Source organism: Schistocerca piceifrons, chromosome 3 (assembly GCF_021461385.2).
Source record: "Schistocerca piceifrons isolate TAMUIC-IGC-003096 chromosome 3, iqSchPice1.1, whole genome shotgun sequence".
Classification (NCBI taxonomy): domain Eukaryota; kingdom Metazoa; phylum Arthropoda; class Insecta; order Orthoptera; family Acrididae; genus Schistocerca; species Schistocerca piceifrons.
This window is the reverse complement of record NC_060140.1, coordinates 296,308,212-296,323,948: the sequence shown is the minus strand read 5'-3', so window position 1 is coordinate 296,323,948 and position 15,737 is coordinate 296,308,212.

Sequence of the window (15,737 nt, the reverse complement as noted above, 5' to 3'; positions counted from 1 at the left end):
GACACTACCTTGCGGAACGCCAGATATCACTTCTGTTCTACTCGATGATTTACCGTCTATCACTGCGAACTGAAACGTCCCCTTAGAAAAATTAATGAATTACTGTGCTGATAAACATCTACATTATTTGATTTTCAAACAGCTGAGCAAAACTGAACGTACTCAGACATTACTCTCTTTACTTATTCTGATCATCACTAAACTGACACATAATATTTTTAGCGCAACGCAATCTGACTTTCAAAAATCCCTACAAAAGAATGGCCCTGACTAACAATAACCTATACCTTTCATGAATCACTTACCTCACAAAAATATTCGTTACTCGCACTACTGCAATACAGCGAGCGCCAATACCGCCAGCTAAATAAAAGATTCTAACTACTGAAAGCACTAACTACTGATAGGCATAGTTAGCAAATGAAAGATTTTGATAAAGAACAAACAATATATTTACCTTAATAGTATTCAAAAGTCGTCATGATATATATATCAGTTCATGATATCCAGTATTACAAATTTACTCTTTCTGGCGGACACACGTCCAGATCGTCCGCTCTTAAAATTCTGCTATCTCTCTCCCCACATCCACCACTGTTGGCGGCTCACCTCCAATTGTGCAACGCTACGCGCTGTTCACATCCAACTGCTCAACACTATAACAGTGAATATTTCAACAATGCCAACTAGCCACAGACTGCACACAGCACAGTCAGTGATTTTCATACAGAGCGCTACGTGGTGTTACCAACATAAAAACCTAAACAGCCTACTTACAGAACTATGAATCCAGTCACACAACTAACACGATATTCCATACGCACGCAATTTTATTAATAGTCGCTTGTGAGAAACGGTGTGAAAAGCCTTCTGGAAATCTAGGAGTATGGTATCGATCTGTGATCCCTTGTCGACAGCACTCATTACTACTTCATGGGAACGTGTTGCACAAGAACGATATTTTCTGAATCCGTGTTGGTTATGTATCAATGAGGACCACACGGAGACAGGATCGTACTATAAGTGGAGGTACCGAAATGTGCGCTAAATTTCCATGCAGCTGGCATGATATACTTTAAGCTAGAGCGAATAAAACATGTAACTATATCGATCAGACTGGTATCCATCACGAAAGGAGTGATGTTCTTTAGCCGGCCTGAGTGTCCGAGCGGTTCTAGGCGCTACAGTCTGGAACCGGGCGACCGCTACGGTTGCAGGTTCGAATCCTGCCTCGGTCATGGATGTGTGTTAGTTAGGTTTAAGTAGTTCTAAGTTCTAGGGGACTGATGACCTCAGTTGTTAAGTCCCATAGTGCTCAGATCCATTTGAACCATTTGAACAGACAATGTTAATAATTTTTTTCATGTTCTTTGTACTGTATGCGGCAGAACAGACATGGGACACCCAAAAAAGCGACCAAAGTAGCCACAGGCAGAAGTTAGTGATAAAAGGAATGCAGATGGCGGGGAGATGAAATGGAGGGGGAGAGAGAGTCGCGTGTCGTAGTTCTGGAGAATGAGGAGGGAAACACGAGATTGCCTAATCGCAGTGTATCAATTTGCCACTCGACAGCGGAGAAGTCGTTTTCTGAAATCGTGACGACAGGGGAACATGGCGAGTGAATGGGCGCGGAGTCGTCCTCGCGCGATGTTGCGTAACGGACACGGAAGGCAGCAGGACGCTGGCACGTGCCCACGTGTAGCCGCTGGTGGCTGGCGGGTCGTCGCCCTGGCAGGCACCTCACTCACTGCACAGCCTGGTCTTATCTCCTCACTTGGCCACGGCTGGAACCGCAGGTGGCGTACGTCTCACTACGCCAATCCGTGCCATTCAACAGTACCTCCCCTATAGTCGTCAGTTTTTCCATGACAAATCAAATTTTTCCTAATGAGTGATTACGCGCCACTCAAAAAATGAAATGATCGTATGGCACTGTTGGCCGGGAGGCCCCATGCGGGGAAGTTCGGCCGCCGTATTGCAAGTCCTTTTTAGTTGACGCTACTCCGGCGACTTGCGAGTCAATGATGATGAAATGAGGATGAAAGACACACACCACCCAGTCATCACGTGGTAGAGAAAATAACTAACCCCGCCGGGAATCGAACCCGAAGTCCCGTGCGCAAGAAACGAGAACGCTACCGCAAGACCAGGAACTGCGGACTACATACCACTCCCCCAGCTTCAGAGTTAGTGGGCAAATGTGCAGAAGTGTAGGGGGGAGAATACCGCTTAGTCTGTTTCTAGACCAAAACGTCAAAGGAGTCACCACTAGAAACAGTATGCCCCGAAATTCTTCTCTCAAAAAAAGATGCAACAAATTACGGAAAGAGGCGATTTGCTGCCGACTTAAGTACTGTTCTTAGATGCTAATATGTGTCTACATTACTGGCAATTAACACTGCAACAGCACATAGATGTCGTGCAGCAAATGTGAAATTCTCATGTAGTGTACTGAATATGCTGCTGATTAGTATTCCAACATATCAGCACGAGGTACACTGACGGTAAGAAAATCGAAACTCCAGGTAGGAGTTGTGCTACATAAACGAAAGTAGGTAAGCATGTTTCTGCATCTCAAAGATGATCTTTTTTTCAGATTTTGCATCAATCGCATAAGAATGACGCTAGTACACTACTGGCCACTAAAATTGCTACACCAAGAAGAAATGCATATGGTGAACGGGTATTCATTGGACACATATATTATACTACAACTAACATGTGATTACATTTTCACGCAATTTGGGTGCATAGATCCTGAGAAATCAGTACCCAGAACAACGACCTCTGGCCGTAATAACGGCCTTGATACGCCTGGGCATTGAGTCAAACAGAGCATGGATGGCGTGTACAGGTACAGCTGCCCATGCAGCTTCAACACGATACCACAGTTCATCAAGAGTAGTGACTGGCGGATTGTGACGAGCCACTTCCTCGGCCACCATTGACCAGACGTTTTCAATTGGTGAGAAATCTGGAGAATGCGCTGGCCATGGAAGCGGTCGAACATTTTCTGTATCCAGAAAGGCTCGTACAGGACCTGTAACATGCGGTTGTGCGTTATCCTGCTGAAATGTAGGATTTCGCAGGGATCGAATGAAGGGTAGAGCCACGGGTCGTAACACATCTGAAATGTAACGTCCACTGTTCAAAGTGGGGTCAATGCGAACAAGAGGTGACAGAGACGTGTAACCAATGGCACCTCATACCATCACGCCTGGTGATACGGCAGTATAGCGATCACGAATACACGGATGCGACCATCCCGATGCAGTAAACAGAACCTGGATTCATCCGAAAAAATGACGTTTTGCCATTCGTGCACCCAGGTTCGTCGTTGAGTACACCATCGCAGGTGCTCCTGTCTGTGATGCAGCGTCAAGGGTAACCGCAGCCACGGTCTCCGAGCTGATAGCCCATGTTGCTGCAAACGTCGTCGAACTGTTCGTGCAGATGGTTGTTGTGTTGCAAACATCCCCATCTCTTGACTCAGGGATCTAGACGTGGCTGCACGATCCGTTACAGATGCCTGTCATCTCGACTGCTAGTGATACGAGGCCATTGGGATTCAGCACGGCGTTCCGTATTACCCTCCTGAACCCATTGATTCCATATTCTGCTAACAGTCATTGGATCTCGACCAACGCGAGCAGAAATGTCGCGATACGATAAACCGCAATCGCGATAGGCTACAATCCGACCTTTATCAAAGTCTGAAACGTGATGGTACGCATTTCTTCTCCTTACACGAGGCATCACAAGAACGTTTCACCAGGCAACGCCTGTCAACTGCTGTTTGTGTATGAGAAATCGGTTGGAAACTTTCCTCATGTCAGCACGGTGTAGGTATCGCCACCGGCGCCAACCTTGTGTGAATGGTTGGCAGAAGTAAAGCTGTGAGGATCAACCGTGAGTCGTGCTTCGGTAGCTCAGTTGGTAGAGCACTTGCCCGCGAAGGGCAAAGGTCCCGAGTTCGAGTCTCGCTCGGGCACACAGTTTTAATCTGTCAGGAAGTTTCTTGTGTGAATACTCTGACAAGCTAATCATTTGCACATCACAGTGTCTTCTTCCTGTCGTTAAAAATTTCGTGTCTGTAGCACGTCATCTTCGTGATGTAGAAATTTTTATGGCTTGTAGTGTAGCTGCAATAGGAGTATGCAATTCAGATTTCCTTTAAATATTAACTGTAACGGCCGTGAGTGTTATTTATCTTCGAAATAATTGGACGTGGTGAGTTGATGTTAGTCAAGAATGCCTTTGAGGCGACAAAGACGCCATTATAAACACCTCACAGAGTTTGAAAGATATCGTGTTGTAGGTCTACAAGAAGTTGGATTTTCTTTCAGAGATATTGCAGAAAGACTTGGCAGGAATGTAGCAACCGTACGTGATTGCTTGCAGCGGCGGTCGTGAGAATGTACGGTCACAAGAAGACCGGGCTCCGGGTGGTCCGTGACGCCACCGAGAGGGAACACCATCGTGTTCGGCATGTGGCTCTGGCGCATCGTACTGCATCTGCAGCAGAAATTTGAGTAGGAGTTGGCACCATAGTGACATAACTAACCGTTACCAGTCGGTTACATCAAGGACAGCTCCGAGTCACACGCGCTATGGCGTGTATTCCACTAACCCCAAACCACCGCCATTTAGGAATTCAGTGGGATCAAGCGAGAGCTCATTGGAGGGAAGGACGGAGTACTGTTGTGTTCTCTGGTGAAAGCTGGTTTGTCTCGAAGCCATTCATGGCCGTGTATTGTTTACAGGGAGCCAGTAGATGGCCTGCAAACAATCTATCTGCGAGTTTATTTCTACGTGTCCAAAACATGACATATTAAATATAATTTATCATACATAACATACCATATATATAACAAATATTACAGAGAATATGTGCATATTTATATTCCATGTGCTGCTCAGAATTCCGCTGCACAGGCTGCTTTATCATTGGCGATAATCAGATCGTCCATGGACACAGGTTCCGACAGTTTCCTGAAGTTGAGTAGGTGCTGATGGTCTTGAGGTTCACCACACTCACATATTTCATCCCCTGAGATGTATCCCCATTTCTTCATGTTCTCCTTACACCGAGATACTCCAGTTCTCAGTCTATTGAGTACCTTGCATGTCGTGTATGGGAGATGATGACCTGTAGCAAGTTCTTTCTTGAGTCTTGGTGTTTGATGTTCGCAAACAAACAGGGGGTGCCTCTGATCCGTCTCCTGCTTCTTTCTTTCCACTTCAGCTGCTGTTCTCCTTCGGATGCCTGGAGGTGCTACGCCCATGAGGTGGTAGATTTTGTCAACAGGGGTTACAGCCGGTTACAATTCGTCCTGTTTCATTTAGGGCAATATTTACCTGTTTGAAGTTCTGCCATACAGGTGCTGCATATGCAGCAGCGGAGAAGCACAAAGCGAGGGCAAATGTGCGGAGGACCTGTGGGTGTGCTCCCCAGTTGTTGCCGGTCAGTTTCCTACTAATGTTGTTCCTCGTATTGACTTTCATTTTTGTATCTGTACAGTGGTCCTTGAAGGTGAGGGACCGGTCAAACTTCCCTCCGAGGTACTTTAGGGTGCCACAGTGGGTCAGCTGTTGACCTCTCCAGGTTATTCTCAGTTTCCTGCGTGTTAAATGGTTCTAAAGGCTCTAAGCACTATGGGACTTGAAATCTGAGGTCATCAGTCCCCTAGACCTAGAACTACTTAAACCTAACTAACCTAAGAACATCACACACATCCATGCCCGAGGCAGGATTCGCATCTGCGACCGTAGCAGTAGCGCAGTTCCGGACTGAAGTGCCTGGAACCCCTCGGCCACAGCGGCCGGCTATCTGCGTGTTAGACACACTGGATGTACACCTGGAGTTACGGTCTGAGGTGCGATTTAGTATTACAGTAGAAGCACTCTCGTGGTTATAACACGCACCCTGACTGTAAATTTGTACGCCTCTCTGGTAGTTCGACCTGCCGTGCTGCCGTATATGAACAACATTCCAGGGCTTGTTTTCCAACAGGCTAACGCTCGTCCACATACTGTTGTTGTATCGTTATGTTGCCTTGGTCTGCTCGATCACCAGGTCTGTCTCCATTCGAGTACATATGGGACATCATCGGAAGACAACTCCAGCATCATCCACAACCATCATTAACTGACCCTGTATTGACCTAACAAATGTAACAGGCATGGAACTCCTTCCCAAAAACTGACAACCGGCACCTGTACAACACAATGTATGCACTTTTGCACTCTTGCTCTCAACAGTCTGGCGGTTACACTGATTATTAAAGTGCCAGCATTTCACATTTGCAATGGCTTGTTTGGCGCTTGCATTAACCTTGTAAGGTGCCAGGACATGGACACTTACACATTAGCTTACCAAGATTAGTATTAATAATAAAGGGACTGGCCAGGGCATCAGATCATGACTCTATTGAATTATGATAAATATGAGGCACTCTCGAGCAGTATCCCCTGCATGTCTGCATGATTGAGCCACTAACTTAAAGCGTTGGTGAAAAGTGTCGGAAATTGAGGATTGTGCAATGTAAAGTCTGCAGATGGCCGTAGCTCGCCAGGCAGCCGTGGGCGGCAGGTAGCGGTCACCGGAAACGCAGGACAATACGGCGCTTTTGGGGATAGCCCGGCATCCGGAGCCACCTGTGCTGGGCAACACGTGGCGAAGACGGGAATTTCGTTTGCCTAGGGGCGTTATGACCTACTCGATCATCGGGTAGATCTCAGTGGAGGGATTTCGGGGATGATAGAGCGTTCGATATTGGCCGAAACTGAGTACTCTTCCGCCGCGTTTTCGTACGCGTGGGAGACGAGAGAATTGTGGAGAAGACTTCGCCTTCAGCCATCGAGGGGTACGGACTTCGAGACGGCGTCTTGGCCATCGTCTTCGAAGGGAGATATACGGTCTGTATTACAGCATTGCATTAACGCGTGTTCCCTGCAGACTTCTGCGGTTAGAGCTCTTTGTGTGCTCAGAAGCAAGATTTTCACCAACGCCTAACCACTTCCAACAACTTACCTAACATTCTCGATCTAGAAGTTATCCTTGCGAGTTGCCGAGTATTTATCAACGCAGCTGCCGGTAATAGAGGCCTGTAATTTCAAATTGTTAATGTGCCATTCTCAGGAGTGTATGGGTGGACAAAGAGATTCACATTTTTTTTTTTTTTGTAAATTTTGTCAGTTGTGGGGAATATCAAATTCAAATGCGAATATTACGATCGAATTATCAACTTCATTGTAGCTAGCATTTACCCTGTCCCAGTAAGCTTTACATGTACTCTAGTCATTGCACAGCTTGCCCAGACGGGAAGAAAAGAAGGTTTGCAGTCTTCTATGTCAGCGACGGACTGATAAGTTTACAACCTATGACCATGCAACGTTAATCACTTAAATATGTTGCCTAGACAAATGTATTCCCGAAATTGCGTTAGTCTGTATTAATTATTTTTGGTGCTGAGATTTCTTTCCGTCAGTGTAGATAGAAGTAACGCCATCTACAAGGCTGAGCAAAAATGTGGAAACACCGCGAGGCTTGAATCCTTGAACATAACATGTTCTCAAAAATTACATAAACGCAGATGTTAGCCAAGCCTGCCGGCCGGAGTGGCCGTGCGGTTATAGGCGCTACAGTCTGGAACCGCGTGACCGCTACGGTCGCAGGTTCGAATCCTGCCTCGGGCATGGTTGTGTGATGTCTTTAGGTTAGTTAAGTTTAAGTAGTTCTAAGTTCTAGGGGACTGATGACCACAGCAGTTAAGTCCCATAGTGCTCAGAGCCATTTTTTTAGCCAAGCCTACAGGTTGCGCCGTTTTATGGGGACCGGAAAGTAATGTCGTTTCTGCGCATGTCGATTTTCGTTCATCTCCTCGTGCATATATGTGATTACTCTGCTATTCACAATAAAGTGCCTGGCAGAGGGTTAAATGAACCACCTTCAAGCTGTTTCTCTACCATTCCACTCTCGAACATCGCGCGGGAAAAACGAGCACTTAAATTTTTCTCTGCGAGCCCTGACTTCTCTTATTTTATTGTGATGATCATTTCTCACTATGTAGGTGGGTGCCAACAGAATGTTTTCGCAGTTGGGGGAGAAAACTGGTTACTGAAATTTCATGAGAAGATCCCGTCGCAACGAAAAAAGCCTCTGTTTTAATGATTGCCACTCCAATTCACGTATCATGTCTGTGGCACTATCTCACCTATTTCACGATAATACGAAACGAGCTTCCCTTCTTTGAACTTTTTCGATGTTATCCGTCACTCCCACCTGATGCGGATCCCACACCGCACAGCAATACTCCTGAATAGGGCGGACAAGCGTGGTGTAAGCAGTCTCTTTCGTAGACCGGTTGCACCTTCTAAGTGTTCTGCCAATGAATCGCAGTCTTTGGTTTGCTCTACCCACAACGCTATCTGTGTGATGGTTCCAATTTAGGTTATTTGTAATCGTAATCCCTAAGTATTTAGTCGAATTTACAGCCTTGTATTTGTATGACTTATCACGTTATTAAAATTTAGCGGATTTCTTTTAGTACTCATGTGAATAACTTCACACTTTTCTTTACTCAGGGTCAATTGCCCCTTCTGGCACAATAATTCATTTATCAACTCATTGTGTACGTCAGAGTCCTGCCAAGGACATTTTAAGGTTAGAGTGACTTGTTCACGTAAGTAATTAAACGTTAAACTTCTTTTTGCAATTTGTGGTGAAATGGCCAGCCAAATACGAGAAGAAGCACATATCTAGCACCTTATCCTTTTTGAGTTCGCAAGGGTAATAACGCAACAGTTCAAAAACATTTGAGATGTTTCTCCAAGTGCATTAGACGTTCGTAAATGGCAAATGAGGTTTTGTAAATTCAAATTCGGTAATTTTGATGTTTCCGACTCGCATCGATCAGGAAGACAAACAACTTTTGACAATGACATGTTAAAGGCGGGAGCAGAAGCAAATTCGTGACGCAAATTGAGGAATCTACTTTTCCTTCAATATTCGTCACAGTTGCGATAATATTCGTTTCTTTGCGGTGACTAGTTTCGGACCATCACGTCCATTTTCAATCCATGGGGTTAGATGCAAGTGTAGAACTACATTTTCCACCAATGTGTATGCGTTCGACTGGAAAGAATTCACATTGTATGCTCATATACTAAGTTTATCATTTTTACATCCAAGGCCATGGTTTGTAAAATGGACGTTATGGACCGATACTGTCACTACAAAGAAATGACTATTATCGCAACTGTGACGGATATTGAAGGAAAAAATGTAATAGCCCAAGCTGACCGTCCTATCTTCCATAAGTATGTTAGAACTTCATAAATTGAGGAACTGTCAAACGTTCTTAACCGAATTTGGTCGACCTCCGAAGAAAATTGGCAGCAGATTTTTAATGACAAAGCTAACCGATCCACCACGTGCAACTAATGGCTTCAGCGGGACAATACCGGGACATTTTTTGGTCGTTTGATCATTGAAGATGATAAATGGGTACTCTGTGATAACCCAAAACGCTAAAGGCAATGGCCCCCTTCGAATAAATCGCCACGAAGTAGAGCTAAGCCAGGTTTACAACGCAAAAATGCGCTTTTGTGTGTTTGGTGGTGCATTCGCGGGGTTGTTCATTTTGAAGTGCTGGAACCTGGACAAACTGTGAATGCAGACTCTTACTGTGATGGATCGAGAAAATCGATCTTTAAATGAAAAGCCCCCAGCGATTGTCAACAGGAAAGGTACTATTCTGCAGCACGATTATGAAAGACTGCACTGTGCAAGACGAACCCATCAAAAAATCAAGGAATTTGTGTGGGAGGTACTGTCTCAGCCACCATGCTCGTCCGATATTGTGCCATAGGATTTCCATTTACTGTGATCACAGTAACATTTTCTAAGTGGAAAAAATGTGAAAATGTGGATGATGTCTAAAATACCATTTCCAGTTATTTTTCTCAAAAAGCAATTGATTTTTATCGAACTGGCAATGAAAATTTGCACACTATATTGCAAAAGCTTGTTGATGACGAAAGTGACTGCATCATTGATTAAAAGTAACAACTTGTTACAATTTATCAGTTTGAATTTAATGGAAATAGACATTACTTCCCAACATGTTAATATCTGACCACGAATGGAACAAATGCAATGTCCTGAATACGTTTCAAGAGTCAGTCGTGATCAGAACCGCGTCTCTGTAGTGTGTGAGAGCATTATGACGGAGCTTCGAACGTGGGCAAATTGCTGGTGCTCATATGGTGGCTGCTTCCATGACCACGGTAACCATAATGTTTGGTGTTTCAACAGACACCATATCGAAGAGTTCTACCACATACAAGGATAGCGGAAAAACATCATCCTCTAAGTCGCAACATGGGCGAAAGTAGGTGTTACGTGATTGTGACGGAAGGTGACTGAAGAAGATTGTAACGAAAAATAACACAACAACAGTGCCAAATTCACTGCGGTACCGAATGTTGCACTCACAAACTCTATCATCACCGTAACAACACGAACGGAGCTAAGTAAGCAGGGAATTTCAGGGAGAGCTGGAAAGGTGTCATTGTTTTTCCAACTTCTGGCCGATTTTACGCCCCACGAACGAAATATGGCGAGGATCGGTGATGATCTTGCCAGCCATACGAGTTCCGTGGCATTCCTTGCGTTAACCATCTACGTCACCTTGGCACAATGGTTAGACCCAACTACACGAACTACCCAAGCGCACCTCTCCACTCCCCCCTCCCCTCCCACCATTCAGTCCAAATTCCAATTTGCTGCACGTTACCAGAGTAGGGTACCCAAGCCCTTTTACCTCATTTTGCTCGTCGCATCACGCGAAGTCCCGCACAGGTCGAGCGAAGAGTACTCTGCACTGAATGACCATACTAGTCTCCAAGGCGCATGTATGAGTTGTCTGTTCTTTCGAAAATGTCCAAAAGGACAGATAGGTAAAATGATGAGCAGAGGAAAATCGTCACCTCAAGGCACCATTTACAATGTCAGAACTCGCTGCAGTCATTTCCAGCTTGAAGATTAACAGAGCTCCTGGTATCGATGAACTTAGAGTCGAGCAAATTAAAAACTTTGGCATTAATACCCTACAGTGACTGCTAGATTTGATAAACGCATGTGTAGAAAGGCTCCATATTCCAAAGATGTGGAGGAAAGCCCGAGTGGTTGCACTTCTGAAACCAGGAAAGGACTCTGATGATCCAGAAAACTTCCGACCCGTGTCTCTTTTATGTCACTATTTTAAGATCTCGGAACGCCTGACGCTAAGTCGCATAGAAAGCGTCCTGGAACAACAGATCATCCCACAGCAGGCAAGTTTCCGACCAGGCAAATCGTGCTGCGGTCAAGTCCTAGACCTGACCCAACATATTGAGGATGGGTTTGAGAGAAAAGAGATCACGGGAGTAGCATTCATAGACCTTTCAGCTGCATATGATACCATAAACCATCGGAGGCTCCTTAGGAAAATATATAATGTTGTTTGTTGTTGTTGTGGTCTTCAGTCCTGAGACTGGTTTGATGCAGCTCTCCATGCTACTCTATCCTGTGCAAGCTTCTTCATCTCCCAGTACCTACTGCAACCTACATCCTTCTGAATCTGCTTAGTGTATTGATCTCTTGGTCTCCCTCTACGATTTTTACCCTCCACGCTGCCCTCCAATGCTAAATTTGTGATCCCTTGATGCCTCAAAACATGTACTACCAACCGATCCCTTCTTCTTGTCAAGTTGTGCCACAAACTTCTCTTCTCCCCAATCCTATTCAATACCTCCTCATTAGTTACGTGATCTACCCACCTTATCTTCAGCATTCTTCTGTAGCACCACATTTCAAAAGCTTCTATTCTCTTCTTGTCCAAACTGGTTATCGCCCATGTTTCACTTCCATACATGGCTACACTCCACACAAATACTTTCAGAAACGACTTCCTGACACTTAAATCTATACTCGATGTTAACAAATTTCTCTTCTTCAGAAACGATTACGTTGCCATTGCCAGTCTACATTTTATATCCTCTCTACTTCGACCATCATCAGTTATTTTACTCCCTAAATAGCAAAACTCCTTTACTACTTTAAGTGTCTCATTTCCTAATCTAATCCCCTCAGCATCACCCGATTTAATTTGACTACATTCCATTATCCTCGTTTTGCTTTTGTTGATGTTCATCTTATATCCTCCTTTCAAGACACTGTCCATTCCGTTCAACTGCTCTTCCAAGTCCTTTGCTGTCTCTGACAGAATTACAATGTCATCGGCAAACCTCAAAGTTTTTACTTCTTCTCCATGAATTTTAATACCTACTCCGAATTTTTCTTTTGTTTCCTTTACTGCTTGCTCAATATACAGATTGAATAACATCTGGGAGAGGCTACAACCCTGTCTCACTCCTTTCCCAACCGCTGCTTCCCTTTCATGCCCCTCGACTCTTATAACTGCCATCTGGTTTCTGTAAAAATTGTAAATAGCCTTTCGGTCCCTGTATTTTACCCCTGCCACCTTCAGAATTTGAAAGAGAGTATTCCAGTTAACGTTGTCAAAAGCTTTCTCTAAGTCTACAAATGCTAGAAACGTAGGTTTGCCTTTTCTTAATCTTTCTTCTAAGATAAGTCGTAAGGTTAGTATTGCCTCACGTGTTCCAACATTTCTACGGAATCCAAACTGATCCTCCCCGAGGTCCGCTTCTACCAGTTTTTCCATTCGTCTGTAAAGAATTCGCGTTAGTATTTTGCAGCTGTGACTTATTAAACTGATAGTTCGGTAATTTTCACATCTGTCAACACCTGCTTTCTTTGGGATTGGAATTTTATATTCTTCTTGAAGTCTGTGGGTATTTCGCCTGTCTCATACATCTTGCGCACCAGATGGTAGAGTTTTGTCATGACTGGCTCTCCCAAGGCCATCAGTAGTTCTAATGGAATGTTGTCTACTCCCGGGGCCTTGTTTCGACTCAGGTCTTTCAGTGCTCTGTCAAACTCTTCACGCAGTATCTTATCTCTCATTTTATCTTCATCTACATCCTCTTCCATTTCCATAATATTGTCCTCAAGTACATCGCCCTTGTATAGACCCTCTATATACTCCTTCCACCTTTCTGCCTTCCCTTCTTTGCTTAGAACTGGGTTGCCATTTGAGCTCCTGATATTCATACAAGTGGTTCTCTTCTCTCCAAAGGTCTCTTTAATTTTCCTGTAGGCAGTATCTATCTTACCCCTAGTGAGACAAGCCTCTACATCCTTACATTTGTACTCTAGCCATCCCTGCTTAGCCATTTTGCACTTCCTGTCAATCTCATTTTTGAGACGTTTGTATTCCTTTTTGCCTGCTTCATTTACTGCATTTTTATATTTTCTCCTTTCATCAATCAAATTCAATATTTCTTCTGTTACCCAAGGATTTCTATTAGCCCTCGTCTTTTTACCTACTTGATCCTTTGCTGCCTTCACTACTTCATCCCTCAGAGCTACCCATTCTTCTTCTACTGTATTTCTTTCCCCCATTCCTGTCAATTGTTCCCTTATGCTCTCCCTGAAACTCTCTACAACCTCTGGTTCTTTCAGTTTAGCCAGGTCTCATCTCCTTAAATTCCCGCCTTTTTGCAGTTTCTTCAGTTTCAATCTGCAGTTCATAACCACTAGATTTTGGTCAGAATCCACATCTGCCCCTGGAAATGTCTTACAATTTAAAACCTGGTTCCTAAATCTCTGTCTTACCATTATGTAATCTATCTGATACCTTTTAGTATCTCCAGGATTCTTCCAGGTATACAACCTTCTTTCATGATTCTTGAACCAAGTGTTAGCTATGATTAAGTTATGCTCTGTGCAAAATTCTACAAGGCGGCTTCCTCTTTCATTTCTTCCCCCCAATCCATATTCACCTACTATATTTCCTTCTCTCCCTTTTCCTACTGACGAATTCCAGTCACCCATGACTATTAAATTTTCGTCTCCCTTCACTACCTGAATAATTTCTTTTATCTAGTCGTACATTTCATCAATTTCTTCATCATCTGCAGAGCTAGTTGGCATATAAACTTGTACTACTGTGGTAGGCATGGGCCTTGTGTCTATCTTGGCCACAATAATGCGTTCACTATGCTGTTTGTAGTGGCTAACCCGCATTCCTATTTTTTTATTCATTATTAAACCTACTCCTGCATTACCCCTATTTCATTTTGTATTTATAACCCTGTAATCACCTGACCAAAAGTCTTGTTCCTCCTGCCACCGAACTTCACTAATTCCCACTATATCTAACTTTAACCTATCCATTTCCCTTTTTAAATTTTCTAACCTACCTGCCCGATTAAGGGATCTGACATTCCACGCTCCGATCCGTAGAATGCCAGTTTTATTTCTCCTGATAACGACGTCCTCTTGAGTAGTCCCCGCCCGGAGATCCGAATGTTGGACTATTTTAGCTCCGGAATATTTTACCCAAGAGGACGCCATCATCATTTAATCATACAGTAAAGCTGCATGTCCTCGGGAAAAATTACTGCTGTAGTTTCCCCTTGCTTTCAGCCGTTCGCAGTACCAGCACAGCAAGGCCGTTTTGGTTAATGTTACAAGGCCAGATCAGTCAATCATCCAGACTGTTGCCCCTGCAACTACTGAAAAGGCTGCTGCCCCTCTTCAGGAACCACATGTTTGTCTGGCCTCTCAACAGATACCCCTCCGTTGTGGTTGCACCTACGGTACGGCCATCTGTATCGCTGAGGCACGCAAGCCTCCCCACCAACGGCAAGGTCCATGGTTCATGGTTCATGGTTCATGGTTCATGTGACAAGAGATTAACATTTAACATCACAGATAGGTACTTTCCTACATAACAGGGGGTTTTTCGTCTGTCTCCAGGGCAAGAAGAGCAGGTGGAGAAATCAGAGGAATGGCCTACCGCAGGGATGCGTCCTCGCCCCAGCTCTGTATAATATATATACAAATGACCAACCAGTGCCAAACATCACGCGCCAATTTATGTATGCCGATGACACAGCAGTTGCAGCCCAAGGTAACAATTTTATGGATGTAGAGGTGAAATTAACCAGTACCTTGGAAGCTCTCTCCCAGTATTATGAGGCAAACCACCTAAGGCCGAACCCCTCCAAGACGCAGGTCTGTGCATTCCATTTAAATAACAGGGAGGCAAATCGTGAATTAAATGTAATATGGAGAAGTGAACGTCTTGAGCATTGTAAAACGCCCAAATATCTTGGTGTCACTTTGGATCGCACACTGACCTATAAACATCATTGTAATGCCACAAGGGAAAAAGTCTCAACTAGAAACAACATCATCAAGAAACTAACCAGCGGATCCTGGGGTTCAAACCCAAAAGTACTGAGAACTTCAGCCCTTGCGCTCAGTGTGTCAGCCGCGGAATACGCCGCTCCAGTATGGTCTGCATCAACACACACGAGAAAAGTTGATGTCGCGGTGAATGAAATGGCACGGATTGTTACCGGATGCTTGAGGCCAACCCCAGTGCACAAGATGTACTTAATCATGGGGATCGCACCGCCCAACATACGACGTGACATCGCTGCAGAAGCCGAAAAAACCAAGCAAGAAAAGGACATGCGTCATCCTTTATATGGACACCAGCCTGCTGACCGACGGCTTTGTTCGAGGAAGAGTTTCCTGTCACGTACCCGAGCCCTGGAAGGGTCGGCTGCAGAGAATCGTTTGAAAAGGTGGGAAATCGACG